Source organism: Zootoca vivipara, chromosome 7 (assembly GCF_965207765.1).
Source record: "Zootoca vivipara chromosome 7, rZooViv2.hap1.1, whole genome shotgun sequence".
Classification (NCBI taxonomy): Eukaryota; Metazoa; Chordata; class Lepidosauria; order Squamata; family Lacertidae; genus Zootoca; species Zootoca vivipara.
Window position 1 is genome coordinate 28372415 of NC_142590.1, and position 19239 is coordinate 28391653.

Genomic DNA, 19239 nt, shown 5'->3' on the forward strand with positions numbered 1-19239 from the left:
AAAAGAGGTTGGAATATTTTGAAAAAAAAAGTGCAACCTTGCTTTCCACAGAAACATCTATAGGGTAGCTGCGCACACACACACATTCCAAGAAAAGGACAAAGGAGACACAGACTTACCTAAAAAATGTCATATGCTCATTTATAGAGTTGCCCTTATTACTACTATTTCAGTAGGGTAGACACACAAATACATCTCACATTACCCAAGTGATATGTGTATCTTCTCAGTATGGTAACTTCAAGGCCCTTGCTGTCTCTTCTTAGAGTTCTTTCTCTGTAAACCAGATTTGAACTGCACAGATCTTCAAATAGTGAGGGTGCTCTCAAACAGAGGACTGTCTCATGTGAAGCAAGACATCTGGCCACCCTAGGATTTCAACTTTTTCATAATAAGATCCACTAAGAGAGAAAAGAAAGTACCTGTCCTTCGGAAAGCAAAAAAGTACCGCTAGACCAATGATAAATATCCTCAGTGTATGCAGTTAAGAAGGAAAGTAACAATCAGCAATCCCCTCATTCCCCTTTTGGGGCTATAAATTACATGAAGCAATTTCTGCAACGGGACATGGTAACTTGTACAATGATCCTGCGCTAATTTTACAAAGCAAAACCTCAGTTCCTGGTTGAAACAGTACAGTAGGAACTCTGCCTTCCATTAAGGATCTTCAGTAGGTTCACATAATTAAAGTAGAACGTGTCATAAGGAAGCTTAAAAATTCAAGGTAGAGAAAGCACTTTTCCTACCCTGTCTAAGCTCTCTCCCTCCCCTCCTCTATATAGCCGTAACAAAGAATGCAATTGTTGTAAGATATTGCTGCCCATGTAATTAGTCTGCAACTATGATTACGGAAGGACATAGATTCAATTGCACTTTCAGTGTGCAGAGCTACTGGGAAAATCCCCAGCATCTTGGAACTCGCCAAATTATATCCTTCCTTATCTCAGGAGCAACGGTCTAGTAGGTGCACATTGCAACTCTAGGGTGAAACACATGGTGCTCTTATCTCAAGAGCACTTACAAGGACCTCACAAAAGTTGTTAATTATTAACCTGCCTTCAGGACTTACCCTATTAGTTCAAGTCTGACTTTTAAGTATTTACTGTTTAAACCCAGGCAAGTATCAAAAGCTTCCTTCAAGAGGATCTGCATCACTACATTCTATAATGTTCCTATGCTTGGCTCTCATATTAGACTACTTCAAGCCTGCAGAGTTCAATTATGTGTAGCATTTGTATGTTTATATTATATTTGCCAAAAAAGGACTGGGAAAATGCTCAAGGCCCTAAGTTAATCAGAAATTCAGATAATCAAGAATGCTGTTTGCACAGGATTATGATAATGCCAGGCTACCAGAAAGACAAAGTAAATTTTGATAGCAGGGCAATCTGGCTCATTGAGGCTCAGATAACAGAGATGCTACTGTAGGTAATAAAAGGTGTTCAATTTATCTGTATTGCAGGTTCACAATTCTAGCTTTCTTTTGTCCAAAAGAAATAGGAGTTGTTATTAGGAATATATATGTGTGCATACGGAAATTACATAGGTGGACAAGCAATGTGCACAGAATGGAGGCAAAATCAAACGCCCAGTTCATATATTACCATGAAAGGAGATATCTCTCAGCCATCTCCGGCCCACCCTATTATCATGTGGTTGTGGAGCTTCATTTTACAGTCATTAATCAATCAGTTAATTAAGGCAGTTGGTCCTGGCAATGTAAAATGACAATACAATCCCGTCAAGCCAAAGCTTGGCTCTTGCACAGTTTATTGCTGCGACACGGCATTCCCCAACAAAGTAGAAAGTGATTTCCAGAGGCTACATAACAAAGAAGCACTGCTATTGTATTGTATCTGTTTTCAAAAGCTGAAGATTGGCAACTAAAGAACCAGGCTCGAGTCCGTAATACCAATTCCTGTTTTAGAGGTCACCACTTGCCATAATCCCAGAGTCCAGCAGTGATCAGGGCATGGAATCAGAGGCTGGTTGAAGAACTGGACCAGCATCCTGGATCTGGTACAGGAGCCGAGATTGGCAAGCAGACGCCTATGTCGCAGGCTACCACATCTGGGATCCTCAAGGGGAAGGGCCATAGCTCAGTGGCAGAGCACATGCTCTGTATGCAAAAGGTTCCAGGTTCGATGCCAGGCATTTCCAGGTAGGACTGGGAAGGACTGCTTCCTGAAACCCTGGAGATCCATTTACAGTCAGTGCTTCCCTTCCTCCCCATATACAGATTGGTGCAAACCTACTCCTGGAATAGCTACACTAGCAATGCAAGGATCTCTCCATTGCTTACTTATTTGCTGCATTGTGAGTATTGCATCATCTGATGTACATTGGTACATCTGGGAAAGACTGATTGATCAGTGCTCCAACTCCACTTGGTATGTGAAAATAACTTTGCAATCCTCTGTTAGGGAAACTTGATATTAAGATGTGCAGCTGTGCTCTTCTGCAGGGCAGATATAAAAAGTGGAAAGTGATGTTCATATAGGGAACATATTCTTAGCTGTTACATTTATGCCCAAAGTAGATTGTCAAGAGGTTCTATACCTTGCATTCAATTTCATCAACACAAGTTGATTGATTTTGTGTTTGTGTGGTGGTGATAGTTTGATATTTTAATAATGTTACCTTACCTTAAGAGTAAGGGGGAAAAACAAAAACCCTGTTTGTATTATTAAAGGCCTTGTATCTTCCTTCACATGTGTTCAGTCAACTTCAAGTGCTTATAATGTGTGTGCAGAGTTATTTGTCATTCTGTCTAGTCAGGTTGGTCAAGCCTAGTTTAAATCTTGATGCCCACCCCATTGTTTTCTTTTTCTTTTTGGGAAAAATCCATTGTATGCTGCAGATGTAATTAATGGAAAAGTAATTTGCTGATATCTCTTCAGACTTGCTTTGTGGAAATGTGCAAAACTAATCTCACCAAACAAAATGCAAAACAACAGTTGAAAGTGCGTCCTTTAACCTTTCAATGAATTTTAAAAATGCCTATTGGAGCTGCACATTAATAAAGGCTGTTAAGCTCAGTAGAGTACTTTATATTCATCTGTGCTTCATCAGGGAGGTTCATGGCCTCTGCAGAACTGCAACAGCTCCCTCTGTTCTGAAAACAGTATGGGGGAAGAATGGTAAGTACCATTTGGTAATTAGAAAATGTTACTAGAATTGTTACGGAGAAAACAGCTAATGCTAAGTATGTTTCCGGAATGGAAATATGCAGCACTAAAGATTGCAAGAGGGGCAGAAAAAGAAAGAAGAAAATGTGGAACATCTTCATATGAAATCTTTTTCTATAGCACGTGGTCTTCCACTCAGTGACCTCACACAATTCTGTGTCCACTAAATACCTGCATCAGTCGGTCAAAAATTTAATAATTAAAATAGCATGGGTTGGACAGTAAAGGAAAGGGTGAGCCCAATGTCACACAGGAGAGCCCTGTAAAAATGGAAGTTCGGTGATTTACAGCAGGTTTTTTTTAAAAAAAAGATTACAATGAAAAGCATTCGGATTGAAGTGGCATTTCTGATAATGTCAGTATTAAAACTACAAAATGCTAACATTCAGTGGTTTTTTTTCTGATCGCTCCATCTCAAAAAAGCATCTCATAGACCTGGAAAGAGTACACAAGCGTCTTTTCTATGAGGATAGATTGAAGTGGTTGGGTTTTCAGCTTAGGAAAAAGGGTGACAGGAAGGCTGATATCCTAATCTCAATTGTTGGGTGAAAGTGATATTGAATTCAACAGTGCATACTTCTGCATATTATTATTACTGTTACAATTTATTACCCACCCACCCCTAGGGCAAAACTAGGCTTTCTTTCACCCAGGACAAAGATCCAGTTTGGCACACTCCCATGTGCATTTGTGTACACAAATACACAGGCTGGGCACCTCAGTGGTGCCTCTCCAGAAGCTTCACCAGGGGTAAAAAAAACCCCATCTGCCCCTCGCCTGTAGCTACAGCACTGTCCCCCCTCCTTCACAATAAAAACACAAAATTAAAAGCAGTTTAAAATAACTTAAAAGAGTAGACATGGTTAGGATTGTGCTGTAAAGCTGCAATAGCATTGTCATTATGATTATGAAGGTGTCTCGGGGGCCATAGGATCAGTTGGCCTTCTTCTGCAATGTCAGAGATGGAGCCGTAAGGAAGATCCAATGTTGGATTCCACTAATGTAAAAAGCTCCAAAAAGGGAAGCATACCAGGGGAAGACTGGGGAATGACTTGGATCTGAAGGATCCAAAACTTTCCCATGGCTACTAGTGCAAACCAGCATTGGTATTCCCACTAGCACAATGAGGCTTCTCCCGCTGCCTGCACTCCCCAAAAATCCTCTTGAGGACTATCATGTGAGCAGGGAGAAGAAGGCAGATAATAATAATAATAATAATAATAATAATAATAATAATAATAATAATAATAATTATTATTATTATTTATACCCCACCCATCTGGCTGGGTTTCCCCAGCCACTCTGGGCGGCTTCCAACATAAACATTAGAATACACTAATTTCTTAAAGATTAAAAGCTTCCCTAAACAGGGCTGCCTTCAGGTGTCCTCTAAAAGTCTGGTAGTTATTTTTTCTTTTTGATATCTGGTGGGAGGGCGTTCCACAGGGCGGGTACCACTACCGAGAAGGCTCTCTGCCTGGTTCCCTGTAACTTGGCTTCTCGCAGCGAGGGAACCACCAGAAGGCCCTCAGCACTGGACCTCAGTGTCTGGGCAGAGCGATGGAGGTGGAGACGCTCCGTCAGGTATACTGGACCGAGGCCGTTTAGGGCTTTAAAGATCAGCACCAACACTTTGAATTGTGCTCAGAAACGTACTGGGAGCCAATGCAGGTCTTTCAAGACCGGTGTTATGTGGTCTCGGCGGCTGCTCCCAGTCACCAGTCTAACTGCCGCATTCTGGATTAATTGTAGTTTCCGGGTCACCTTCAAAGGTAGCCCCACGTAGAGCGCATTGCAATAGACCAAGCGAGAGATAACTAGAGCATGCACCACTCTGGTGAGACAGCCCGTGAGCAGGTAGGGTCTCAGCCTGCGTACCAGATGGAGCTGATAAACAGCTGCCCTGGATACAGAATTAACCTGCACCTCCATGGACAGCTGTGAGTCCAAAATGACTCCCAGGCTGCGCACCTGGTCCTTCAGGGGCACCGTTACCCCATTCAGGACCAGGGAGTCCTCCACACCTGCCCACCTCCTGTTCCCCACAAACACTACTTCTGTCTTGTCAGAATTCAACCTCAATCTGTTAGCCGCCATCCAACCTCCAACCGCCTCCAGACACTCACACAGGACCTTCACTGCCTTCACTGGTTCTGATTTGAAAGAGAGGTAGAGCTGGGTATCAGCCGATCAGAATATCAGCCGATCATTCTGACGGGCTAACAGAAATGCATCTAGTGACAGAATGACCTCCTTAGCACTATGTTGAATTCCTCTCCAACACGCACCCCCCCTAATGGATTCAGAAGTATGGACACCATCAGGAATATGCCTCAATCTTTCCTTGCCCCTTTCTTCTTCTCACTTGTGGGATTTTTAATTTTTTTAAAAAAAGCCATCAAGGAAATCAAAAGAAGACAAGAACATCCCCATGCCCTCGCTTCTTCCACCCTGTTGCTTGAGTCTAGCAGGATGTAGGAGCTGGTTCTTGGAGTACCTTGTGATGCTGCAGTTCATCACCTACACCCAACACCCTCACTTACGGGGCAGGTGGAGGTGTGCTCTTGAACTCCTTCATATAAACAATTTCTTTCCAATCAAGGGAATGGGAAAGAAGGAAACCACGCCGCCTCTAGGACCGCTGTTGTTTAACACATATACATACACACTACTTGGGGCATGCTAGAGGAGCCACTCAGGGCCGCCTCAGATAGGATAGAGCCATTGGTGCAAGATCTAGTGATGACCGCTGGTTTAGATGTCTTCAAAAAGTTCAGATAGGGTTCTGGTTTCCGCCGGCAGGAATGGCGGACCTGTTTTCCATCTCTCTGACCTTCGTAAGGAATTTGGCGGTTGCTAGGGGAGTAAATGGCAACCCCCTACCCTCTCCGGGGGTTACGGAGAGGGGCCGCTGGCCCGCGATGCCCCCAGACCCACTCCGACTGTTTTTGGAGTGGGAGGAGCTTGGGCTGAGCACTTACGAGGGCCAGGACTCCCGGACGCTAATCTGCATGGCGGGGATTTCCATGGTTAAAGAAGATAATTAGGCTTAAATCTATGGACATACTTCAGAAGGAGGGGAAGAAGCGCTGTTTACTGCTGAGAAATTTATGCTGCTGAGGGAGAGGAGTCAAAGGCTGTATTTCATCTGAAAGAAGGATTGATGGGGACGGAGCGATAAGGGAAGTGAGTCCTTTTTTATTTTTTTTCATATGAGTTACTTCGCACCTTCCCAGACGCGATGTCCTGGTTTGTTTGGAGTGAAAGAGAAGCAAAAGACTGTGTGAGTTGAACTTTATAAACTGTTGTTACTGAGCATATTTTTTAAAGATGTGGAGTTGCCGACGAGAAAAGCCCCCCTCTAGTTGGACGGAAGGAGTCCTGGACGCGTTCGGAGGATTTATGAGCTGTGACGCACTTTGAATTGGAGCAGCGACCTGAAGCTAAGTTCAGCTATAGGGCAAGGAGATCCATTAATTTACCAAGAGTCTATGGTTTGATGTTTGGGTCTTCTGCCTGGAAAAGCTGTAAATTTTATAAAGATCGTTAATCTATCCGGTTATGAGAGAAAACGAAAGTGTTTTGAGTTTTTTTAAGATGGCGCTGCTTCGTGTTGACGCAACAGGGAGCTCCAGACCAAGAAGATTTATGGGGAGGCTGGACTGGTTAACCCACACAGGAGAAAGAACATTTGTGAAACCTTGTTTGATATTTATCTCAGCAGCTGGGAAACAATCGGTTGAAAGTGGAAAACATCTATGTGACTATAAGGGAAAGATTCGGATTATTATGAACTTGGAGAGACGATTTGAACTTTAGAAAAAAGACGGCAGTGGACGGTTGCAAGGAATCCCCAATTTCTTGAAGCATGGGAACCCAAAAAAAATTTTTTTAGATGATTTGGCATAATATTCGGTTTGATTGATATATATGTGTATAATTTGAAATAACAAATGTGATATAATTGGTTTTAATTGGAAAATTAATAAAAATATATTTAAAAAAAACACAAAAAGTTCAGATAGGCATTCTCTTAACCTTCCCGGGGGCCACATGCCAGTGGAAGGTAGACCTAGAGGGGGAAAGTGGGTAAAGAAATAGGTGCAGCTCTTACATTTGTTTGGCTGGCTGCAAACTGAGGTTTGCCCAATAGGAGCTGTACTTAACAATATTCCTAGTACATCTCCTGTCTTCCCACAGGAGCCATGAAACAGTGAAGTTATGTTGATATTTAATTAGTTGTCATGATGTGCGAGCCAAATATAAATATAAGGGGAAAAAGAAGTCACCTGGCAAGTGTGTTTTGAGTACCCAACAGCTACGACGTTTCATTGAAACAGAAATCCCATAAAGTTCCCCGCTTTATATCCAAGCAAAGGATATAATTCTCCTAGATTTATTCATAGGAGTAAATCCTTTAGAATGGGGGAGATAATGAAAAGAGACATGATTTGAGTGTGTTGTTGTTGGTTTTTTATTAGAAAGTCACAAATGTTGCATACAAATAGGCTGTAATATTGCAGTCCATTTGCGTACAACATCTGGGTATTTCCAGTTTAAGTCAGCAATTTTCTCTTGCTGTTCTTCTGTAGTCTATTCTATAGTCTATTCTGTAGTCTATTCTATCCAGACTCCTAATGGATAGAAAATACTTTCTGTAGCCTGAGTACCAGCTTTCATTGACATGTGAAAGCCACATAAATAGAAAATTTGGTTCATGAAGCTCCAGGAAGAGTCCCTTTGTCTATATTAATTGACACTTGTCTTCAAACTTTCCATGTTTCAAGACATATGCCAGGAAATAGTGCTGGTGTAAACAATTGTAAACAATAAAGGGACTCAATTTTCTTTGAGCATTACGAGAATACACAGTGACAAAGATCTTCAAATCAGAACCACCACCGGAATAAAATGGTCAACATTCCTTGCATTTTAAGTTGCTTCATAAATAAAAGTGCCAGGGATGGTATAATTTTTACTTAGAATAACATTTTAAAACCATATTATTTTGTTGCTTAGCAGATTGTTTGAATTATCTGTTCCATCTTTAATCGAGGGGATTACTCAACAAAACCAATGTTCATTCAACAACATTCAAAAAATCTGTTGTGGATTACCAATATCATCAGTTAAACCTGTTTCAAATTTATTGCTTTCATTCAAGTTAAATTATAAAAGGGTCCATTTGTAGCACCACATGTATATACATGAATTCAGCTTTCATCATTTCCAACAAGTTTAATCCAGTGATTTATGCTTTTGACACAGTTTTGGGGGGGAATTTGTTAAGGAAACTCAGACAGTTTGATAGAAGAGTTAGACTGGATTAATGTGCTATGTGCTAAGTTAAAAACCAGCCCATTAAAATTGTTTTGAGGAAGAAGAACGTGTTGGATTTTTAACAGTCTCGACTTCCTTGCATTTCCAATCATTTTAGCAACTTTAGTAAAGGAGTTATGATAGGTAAGTCTGAAAGACAATGATCTTTATTATTAGAAAAATGTTAGAATAGAAAAGAAGCAAAAACTGCCATTCTTTACCCACAGCAGGAAATAATACTCCTCGGATTACAGTGTTCTGATCTCTAAAGAGCCAAGCCAAATAACTGCATGCTTACTTATTTTGCAAATTATCTTCCTTTTAAAACTCTCCCCATTTACATCCACATTTTTTTAATTTTTTTTTTTTAAAAAAACCTTCGGTAATACACATTTCCAGACAAAGGAAAATGAAATGTAAAATGCTTATCTCTTACGTTTCACATCACAGGTGGAAAATTCCAATTTAAACTGAAGGAAAAGGAGGTCAGGATGACTTGGTGGTGTTGTTGTTTTAAATGGGATGTCAAGCGTTTTGTTTTTAGGTTATTTCTTGAAAACCTGGGAAACTTATTGAAAGTTTCTCTATGCTGCCTGCCTCCCGTCCCCTGCCCCCACCTCAGCTGTTTAAAAAGAGAAAGAGAATAAATTTACTCAGGGAGACCCAGTAACAGAATTTAAACATAGCATGTTTGGTTCTAATGGAAGAGATGCAGTGGCAACAGTAGTAGAATCTCTGACTAAGATCAACCCTAGGATGCATAGCCTCCTGGGTGGGGAGCATTCCCACTGTATCAATGAGAGATCTCATTGATGGCGACCACGCTGCAATAAGTGATGCAGATCTTTCTGTTGAGCTGGGTCATCTCTATCACACTGGACTCCTTCTTCTTTGGCGATCCCTTGTAGCCGAGTAAGATTGTCTTCCATAAACACGGTTTTAACAATGGGTCCGTAAGTGACTGTGGAGGCCAATTCTGGATCCACACGTCCTTCCACAGTGGGGACATTGGTTCCCAGGCAGGAGTTGATCACGCCGTGGATTTGCCAAGTGTGCCTTCCTCTTAGCATGTTTCTCCCTTTGGTAAAGGCTATTCTCCAGTTGGAGCGCTTGTAGGCAAGTGTTTCCCAATTGTTGGTGTTTGTACTACATTTTTACAAATTTGCCTTGAGACAGTCTTTAAACCTCTTTTGTTGATCACTAGCATTACGCTTTCCATTTCTAAGTTCGGAATAGAGTAGCTGCTTTGGAAGACGATAATCAGGCATCTGCACAACATGACCAGTCCAATGAAATTGATGTTGAAGAATCATTGCTTCAACACTGGTGATCTTTGCTTCTTCCAGTACACTGATATTACTTCGCCTGTCTTCCCAAGTGATGTGCAAAAATTTTCGGAGACACTGTTGATGGAATCTTTTGAGGAGTTGAAGATGGCATTTATAAGTGGTCCATGTTTCACAAGCATACAGTAAGGTTGTTTACTGTAAAGCAAGCTATAGTAGGGACTTCCATGGGGGTTGGTCCAGAAGCTGCAGTTGATCCAGAATGCTGCAACTGGGTTGTTGAGTGGAACACCTGGAAGAGCAGTTAGTTCATCTGGAGAAATTCTACTCATGGTACTGCACAATACAGAATATCACAGGACAGTGACCCAACAAAGGCATTTCCAGCTTTTGCCCCTGCACTATGGAATGTCCTTCCCTCTGTCATGCATGAAACAGCAATCAATGGTTGCTATAGATGTCGTGCAAAAACATACTTGTTTGCCCACCTTTCCCTGACCCCTAAGATTGGAGCCTGTTTTATGTGCTTGAATCCCCCAAATGTTTTGTTATTTTCCTTTTGTTATTTTCCCTTTTCATAATTTCCTGGCTTTAGGTAGTATTTTCCCTCTTAATGTCCTTTAAAAAACAGTGTATACTGCTTAAGAGATTTTAAAATATTCAGTACTGTAGTTTATAAATGCTTTTAAATAAATGAATGAATAAACCATGCCTCCAGGAAAATGCTCACCATTAGATGTCCTATTGAGCATGCAAGATAGCAAAATGGGTAGCACTTCACATTGAATTCTCTCAATGCTTCCAGTTACAGCTGCCAGTGGTGAGCATATATTTCAAAGCTGAAGTTCACATCACTTGGTATTCTATCCATCAAGGAAAATATTGCTTGAGTAGAAACCTCAAGCTCTCACTCACTGGAAATAAGTTAGCAGAAGCTAGCACTTTCAAAGCTACATTCTGACCAAGGGCAATATGCTATGGCAGAATGATCCCAAGTTTTGGTGGTGAGGTGGGTACCAATTCTTATATTTTTGAAAGCATTCTTTGTTATAGAATCCAAATCTCCTACTGCATGCAGCTGCATAAATTATTTGTCATTTTCTGCAACCTTGACAAATTTTGTTCCACAATGAAAGTTTTCTTAATTACTGAAACAAAATATATGATTCTTTATCTATTCAACAGGATATCTTGTTATAATAGCCTCTCTTTTCATAATATGGACAAGAAATTAGCATTTGAAAGCAACAAAGTTATAAATAAATAAAAAGTTGTCCTCCTACAGCTTTCTCTTTTTCATGAAATTAATGTTAATTAAATTAGATATTAAATATTAAATTATCTTTTAGAGGACTTATAACACTCAGTAATGTCATGTGAAAGGAAAACCGTCTTCTGCTGGTTTTTATCTAGAACAAATGACATTCAAGTGGAAATTTAAAAAGAAGGTTTAATTGACAGAGGTCCGTTTTTTGTAGTTAGTACTGAAACTAACTTGGATGGGGGGGGGTCAGGTTTAGACACTGAAGTGCTTCCTCACCCCTATCCTAGTTCACTTCAGACCATACACTCAATAAACATCAATCCACAGAGCAAATCTTGGTACGTCCTCCAGCTTTTCCTTCCCCCAAGACTGGCCTCTCCTTTGTTATTGATTGGCTCAGCTTCCTGCAAGTGAGAGGGGATAGGTAGAATCATGCCATCTATTGGATGAGTTGTTTAGAATCTAGAAAGATTCTAAGGGACTATTTAAAGCAGGAGCCTACGGTAGTAAAGCAGCAGGTAAAACAATGAAATGTGGATACGGAGCTAAAAAGGAGGTTTGAGGCAGTACTCTTGAATTTAATTTAGCTTGGAGAGGAGATATGATAGCCACCTTCAAACATCTCAAGGGCTGTCATATGGAAGATGGAGCAAGCTTTTTTTCTCCTGCTCCAGAGGGTACCAAAACCAATGGCTTCAAGAAAGGAGATTCCAACTAAACACGATGAAGAACTTTCTGATGGTAAGAGCTATTCTACAGTGGAATGGACTCTCTCGGAAGATGGTGGACTCTCCTACATTGGAGGTTTTTAAGCAGAAGTTGGATGGCCATCAAACATTGAGGCTGAAAGAATATGTATACGTAGCAAAGAGGAGACTGATGCGAGAAAAGCTGCTTCCACAGCTCATGTACATTTCAGTTTCCAAAAATCAGGACTCAAGGCAGAGATTGCCTTGGTTTGGTACTTGAGATCGGTGCTTCCAGTCCAACATACTAACCACTGGACAAAGAAATGTATCATGGCATTGCCTTGATACTAGAAGGGCAGGTAAGGATTTGTCTCTGCATATTACATCAATAGGCGTTGACATAAATTTGATTTTTAATTTCTACTTTATTGCAGAACACTCTAAAAAATATATATAGATCCAATTGAGGCATTGCTTAAAAGGAAAATTCTGGGTGTTACTAAGGTTGTGCACACATTATTTACAATCTTACTCGGCTATGAGTGATCACCAAAGAAAAAGAAGAAGCACACATTATTGTTTACTGTAGGTCTAGTGAGCTTCCACCACTCCTTTTTTGAATGCATAATAACAGCCTGCTGGATCAGGCCAACTTCTCACCTAGTCCAGCACCTAGAACTAGATCTTCTTTGAACACAAGATCACTCTCCTCTCCTGTGGTTTCCAGGCATTACCCATACCCTTCAGCCCAATTCAATCATAGTTTCCTTATTCAAACTGCATGGGGTCCCATTTGCAAAGTCTTCCATTTTGTCTGGATTTCTGAATGTGGAGATAGGGTGGGGGTCTGGGGATTAAATCAGGCAAAGACACCCACAGGTATGGCCCTCGCTACATTTTAAGCTGGTAATGCTAAGTTGGTTTTCTTCTGTTTCATGTTTTACAAAGATGAAATGAAAAGCAACGAGAAATGAAACAAAGGAACAAAAAAGAATTCAGGCAAATTAAACTGTTATGAATTATAATAATAATTTTTCAAAGCAGCGAATGGAGTGTGAATATTCATCAAATTAAAAATGTCCTAGTCATTTCACCTTTGATTTCTAATATGGGTGGAAAGAAATTTCTCAACACACACACACACACACACACACACACACACACACACACACACACACACATATATATATATATATATATATATATATATATATATATATATGAAGCATTTGAAACAACAACAACAACCTCTTGCCAATGTACTAGGAATTAAGGACTGGAATGCACAGCCCTGGGTGCATATTCCCACAATTCATGTGGAAAGGATATTTCAAGTAGCAACTTTTATCTTCAGCAGCAAATTAAGTCTTTTAAAACAATTCTGTCTTGTTCAGCATTCAGTAAATATGCTTTCCCCCTTCCTCCTACAAGAAATGAATAGCCCAAAGCTTTGAAAAGGAATGCTTTTGTTTCCCTTGATATTTGATTCATGCTATTTCAAGTTTTGCCTAACTAGAATTTTTCTTCCCTTCTAGACCTCTTTACCCTGTAATCCTTATCAGGCTATGTGACCTTGAACACATAAATTAAAGCATAACAAGAAGGAATGCCTTGCTTACAACAAGGATTCTGAGGCAAGCATTTGGCCAGCTAAGTAGAAGCCTGTGATTCAATGTATCTGTGTTTTGTATGGGTTTAATAGCTTTTGTTAGCATGCTCCTAGTTTTAGTCATTGTAAAGTTCCTTGAGCTTGGTAGAGGAAAAGATACAAATGCAATGTAGACAGACAGCCATAAGACAGGAGTTGGATGACTACTGGAGTAGCACTTGTTACACACTCTCAGTAATCGGATTGTGTGCTTTACACAGTAGTAGTACATGGACTGCCTCAGTGCTATTTTTTTTTCTAGAAAAAGAGGTTCTGGAACTCACCATGAAAGTCTCCCTTGTTCTCTTAGAATGGTAATGGTGCCCACCTGAGAGGTGCTGGAACTGAGTTCTAGCTGAAAAGGAACTAGCTGGGGGGGAAAAGCCCTGGACCATCTCGTAGGGGATAGTTAAGAGAATTTGCCTGCCTCACCTATTTAGGAGTGTGTGTGTGTGTGTGTGTGCCGTTATGAGTTTTGGGGGGAGGGGTTAGGCTGAATGCCTGGACACCCTTATAATTCTTGGAATACCCATGCTAGCTTCCTAGTGAGGTGATTAGCCTTTAAGGGGAACAAAGGAAGTGGCTCTGTGAGAGACAGCAAATGGGTGGTTCGCCCTGTCCCCAACTTGCAGGTAGTTAGAAAGACAAAGCCAGAGTTGAGGGTGGAGAGTTGGGAGTGATGTGAGCTAGAAGAAAAGCAGCTAACTGGGAGCTGAGAGAGACAGTGATGTTAGATTTCTGTTTGAATCCCAGGCTGGAAAAGCAAGGCCCTCTTGGGGTGCTAATGCTGTGAGACCCTCCAGTATAGGCTCTGGTTGTATATATGTGTAAATAAACCACAGATCATAAAGACACCACACCCTCTGCTGTACCTCATTCCAAAGGAAGCACAAACTCCAGGTAAGAAACAACAATCTCTCTGCCAAGTCTCCCAAGGCAGTTTACAATTTTAAACTATTTTTTTACTTTAAAACAGCAGCAGCAGCAGCAGCAGCAGCAGCAACAGCAACAGCAACAGCAACAGCAACAGCAACAGCAACAGCAACAGCAACAGCAACAGCAACAACAGACTTGTGTCAACAGATTGGTGGTCAAGTCTCCTTCTAGTAGGTGCATGTCATCCAACCACAAGATTCAGACTCCAATTCGGTACTTTATGAAACTTCCCATTTCCTCTAGGACTAGGGATGGGTGCATGTCAGTTTCAGCTTTTATCGGTTTCTAATTGTTCCAGTTTTAGGTTCATTTATCCACATTTCATCATCAATTTGAAGCCCGTTTTGTTTCCTCCAGTCTTATCCATTATTTGCATTTTATTTTATAACAAAAAAAACACACCTGGCCAGAGTTTAAGAAATTTGCAGGCCAGGTTGCTGCTTCTGAGGGCACGACTCCTGCATCAGCAACTGTTACTGTTTTGGAGTGGGTGAAAAAGAAACCACTTACGGTAAATCTCTCCTAGTGTTTTGTGAGCAGTTGGTTTGAAAACTTCAGGCATGAAAGAGGTGTTCCTGGATAAAGGAATCTGTCAAATTGCAGACAGACAGGACCAGGGGTTTTAAAGTTGGGATGGGAAGAATTAAACGGGATTTGCTTTTGAAGTGAAAGCTAAGAAGCATTCAAAGTTACCCTGCACACTTTCTTCATAAGGAACTTTCCTTTTGCTGAGAGGAAACACAACATTCCCATGCCAATCAGCATGTGAATAAACCGATGTTCAGGCATTCAGCTGATCACAAATAATCTTAAACTGAGAACTGCAACATATACGCAAACTCCACATCCCCAGGTATGATGGCCACTCTTGAGATTGTTTTTGCAATCAGCATGAATGTTTAAGGAGTTTTCATGTATGTTCAATTTAATGTGCTAAGAAACCTCCCCATGTACGGGAATCCTAGCTTATGAAAGTTCCCAATTGTGGGGAGAGTTTCTACCTGCATTCAGATGAACTTGCTTAATCATCCAAAGATCTCAAGAGCAGCTGGTGAACCTGGAGAACCTGTGTCTGAACTTCAGACATTACAGTTGCACAGGCTCTGTGCCTTTAGTGGAGTTTAGAGTTTATAACAGCAAACAATGTACCCTTCATCTTTAGAATATCTAGAGTTAATCAAGGCAGCAGCAAGGTGATATACATATGTTCAGAGTAAAACATGAGTTCTGCTTCTGAAGGGCTTGTCACTGTGAGACTGCAATCTAATGCATGCTTACCTGGGAGTAAGCCATTTCTGTATACATGCATAAGATTCTACTGATAAGTCTCCCAGTCAAACCAGAGACAGCAAGGGATTTTGAGTCTGGTGTTGAAATCTGAACTCAAAAAACAACCCCGACCAAGTCACTGTATCTCAGTCCTGGTCCCTGCTCTGTCTAACAGTCCTAACCAAACTGCCATTTAGGGATTTTAACAATTGTAAAGTACTTTGAAGTGCTGGATAAATAAGGATTATGGTTTAGCTAAGCAAATCTGATAATTTAGCCGGGGTTTGTAAAAGGCAGCCAAAGCAGACAGTCAAAAGGTTTCTTTCCAAAGTGCAAGGTATTGTTCCTGCTGCGCTTCAACCAACTACCTAATCCAAAAGGAGAGCAAGGTAAACCAGTTGTCTCCAACTCCAAGTATGAGAAGGGATTAATGACTAATTCAGTTCAATCTGAAGAGTTTGTTCCTAGTGCACCATCAACAACAAAAGATTCCATTTGAGGACAAAACTATCTTCCTTTAGGGAGAAAATACAACTCAGTGCATAGCTATTCATACACCGCAACTGCAAACTAAGCTCTCTTCAAAATAGCTGGTTTCCATATCAGCTCTGTAGCGTCCACCTTCAGGTATTACAACTGTGAAGGGGCACAAAGGGGCTGTGGCTCACACTTTTAGACCTGCCTTTTCCTGGAAAATCAGGACTCTTTAATTGTATGGGGAGTTTCCACAAGTAGAAACAACTCAATGCTGCAGAATTCACACTAGACTATGGAGAAGATGGGGAGTGGGTGGCGCTGTGGTGTAAACCACTGAGTCTTGGGCTTGCCGGTTGGAAGGTTGGCGGTTCAAATCCCCACGACGGGGTGAGCTCCCATTGTTCAGTCCCAGCTCCTGCCCACCTAGCAGTTCGAAAGCATGTCAAAGTGCAAGTAGATAAATCGGTACCGCTCTCTGCCTTTGGTCCTTTCCCTTTCTTCCCACAACAGGAATGAACCAAATGGTTCAGGTAAGTCAGAACAGGTGTTTAATCTGTGTAATGTATGTCAAGGAAGTAACCTATGTTGCTCCCTCACTTTGTTCCCAGGAATGGCATTTATTAAATAAAAATGCAACCAACATTTAAGCAAGGCAATACCCTACTTTACTGCAGTAAAGGAGTCCCATAAAGTGACACGAACTGTAATGATCACAGAGTTTACACAGCCGCTATACCTTTCCACAATTCACAAAGTAATCAAAACAAGGCACACATACACACACCATATTTGTAATATAATTACTGCCATGTGGTCTATTATACATCAGCTTTGCCTGTGACATGACATCTTCACCTACTGGTCAAGTTAATTGTGCAGGTTGGTCAGTACAATACACAGACCTTCGATCAGAACAGTCAACAGAAGCAGATTACACAAAAAGTTAATCTTTAAAGCTCCACCATCTCTGTCTGATTTGTGTGAAAGGACCATCCTTTTGAAATAAGGGAAGGACCTTTCTGCCTCCTCTGCAACTATCTTCAAGCTAATACAGATTCATTCTGGGGAATATTGGGGTGCAAAGACATTCCCTTCTCCAATTAAACACATTTCCATCATGTGTATCATTAACCCTTTTTCTGGAATGGTGTGTCAAACAGCAAAAGCCTCTATTTTTAATCTTAAACCTTCAAAATATTTTATGAATAATAATTACAACTGCAACCCCGAGGTGGCCATACCGGTAGGTAGTTGTCTGAAGCAAGCACATTGATAATGGGTTTTATTTTGTTTTTTTACAATATGCCCCAAAGTAAGCAAGGTAACCAGTCAACACATTTCTGTCTGTATTGCACAATCTCTTTCAGTTAAAAACAAACAAACAAACTTACAAGTTGTACTGAATACTGGACCTGTGTAAAATAATATTTACATGTACGTGTTGCCTGTGAGAAGATCTGGGAACAGCTCAGCTAACATGGTTCAGTCCAGCTCACCAATACACATTATTTCTTGGGTTCCTAGGCTAAATGCAAGATTCCTGGGACAAGGAAAGTACCAACTCTTCTTGGATATTTTCAACAATTGAAGTTGTGCGTTCCAGCACCAAATCAGCTGTGCAGGAAGCTACTGTCAGGATATCTTGGCAGTGCCTGCAGCTAAAAAATTTCTATCTGAATATTGAACAACTTCGTTTACCTTCTATACGAAACGCTATAAAGTGTAGGGTTGTGGGAGGGTAGATACATAGATAAAAGTTGTTGAAGAGCTTTAATAAGGCCCAGAAACAAAATGTCTGGTAATGCTAATACATCTCACCACTTGGACTCCAGCAGCTACACAGCTTTCCTGAATAGATGGGAATATTCACTGTGGGGAAGCTACATTTTTAAACAGATGGCATCGATGCATCAGGCTGGAAAGAAAGAATGACAGAAAAGACAGAAAGGAAGATATTTAATAGACTCTGCCATTTGCCAGTCTTCTGGGAATTTTGAATTGCTTCTTGGCATCCTTCATCACTCTGGCCTGCTGAGAAGAAATGTATGTTTTGAAAATCTGAACGTAGCTTTGAAGCGAAACCTGTCTGTAAATCTTTGACAAATCTTTCAGGACATAAACGTGCAAGTGTGGTTACCAGCGTTAGCTAGGAGAGTCTTAATGACAAGGAACAACCATTTATCATCCATACTCTGTGCATACCATTTACTGAATAAGGTACAAGTCCAAGCGTATGCAAGTTAAATAGCAATCCGCCCAGCTGTTCTTATCAATCTGACTCACAGTTCTGGAGTCTCTATTTCAAATAGTTCAGCACAGAATCAGAGAGTGCCACCTGCCTTTGACTTCTCACTGGTACAGAAGCCAAAGTTATCTGGTTCACGCATGGCCTGGTTTAATGGGCCTCCTTTTAAAAGTTAATGATGAAGCCATCCATACTGACGTAACATTAAACAATTTGTAAGAGGCTCGGGGAGGGGAGGGATAAGGTAATATGGATCACTGGATGTTGATTGTCGGCTAAAATAAAAGGAAATTTGCTCAGAGTCTTCAGTGTAAGCCCATGTGTGCACAAACACTCTCTCAAACAGTCATTGTGCTAAATCAGCGAACTAGAGAACAGAGGCTTGAGGCTTGATCCTGCCTACTGTTGAGGCCCTTGAGGTCGAATTTCCACCATGGGAAGCCAACATTTTGTTCAGCAAAGGAGGACAATTAAACTGAAGGCCAGCTTGCTTCATAGGAGACTGCCGCTAGAGACTACAGGTTTCATCAGCTAATGCAAAGCAGTGTGGTTGCTTTCCTGTTGAAGTCACAGGATGGCTTATTTTGGAGTAGCTTGTCTGTGCTAAGGCTGGTCAGGTCTGCGTAACTGCATAAACGTTACTTAAAAAGACACAGGGTCATTTACTATTACAGCCTTTCCTGAAAACACCCAATACCTTTAACAACAAATGCCATTGTTAAAACAGACACAGAGCCACAGAGCCGCTTCTTTGCATATTTATGTTTCACATATTTTTCTTCCAAGGAGCTCCCTGCCTCTTGTCGTCAGACAGGTGCTTTCACTGTACTCTTTTTGATGCCTACTAAAAACTTTGTGTGTGTGTGTGTGCTTAGACAAGCCTACTTAGACATGTAGAATGTGGATGTGTTTTAACCA

At 40.9% G+C, this 19239-nt stretch overlaps 1 protein-coding gene across 2 annotated transcripts in view; it reads right to left on the reverse strand.

The window, feature by feature from the left end:
• The window catches only part of ADGRL2 (adhesion G protein-coupled receptor L2), a 548846-nt gene that overhangs the window by 355755 nt on the left and 173852 nt on the right, over positions 1–19239 (reverse strand). The window lies entirely within an intron of this gene.